General features: G+C 54.3%; 1 non-coding gene across 1 annotated transcript; it reads right to left on the bottom strand.

Moving 5' to 3' along the window:
• On the bottom strand, nt 1-210 carry LOC134363502 (small nucleolar RNA U3). The gene has a single exon (XR_010021738.1). It is a non-coding gene; the product is annotated as a small nucleolar RNA U3 (small nucleolar RNA).

Raw genomic sequence — 210 nt, 5'->3', positions numbered from 1 at the left:
GCCATTCAGACCGCATTCTCTCTCTCTTACGCCCCCACAGGAAGAGAAGAAAGGCCATGGATGACAAGTGCAGGTGCAGCAAAGCAGCGCCGAGAGCAGCTTCCCCCTAAAAGGCTGCTGCGCCTCCTCAACCTGGTTTCTGGCGCCCTAACGTTCAGAGAAGCGTCTCTGGTGAGGAACTGTAGAAATGATTGCTGAAAGTACAGCCTT

Source organism: Cynocephalus volans, chromosome 14 (genome assembly GCF_027409185.1).
Source record: "Cynocephalus volans isolate mCynVol1 chromosome 14, mCynVol1.pri, whole genome shotgun sequence".
Classification (NCBI taxonomy): domain Eukaryota; kingdom Metazoa; phylum Chordata; class Mammalia; order Dermoptera; family Cynocephalidae; genus Cynocephalus; species Cynocephalus volans.
Note: the sequence above shows the minus strand (reverse complement) of the source record. Positions and strands in the feature narration are given on the sequence as shown.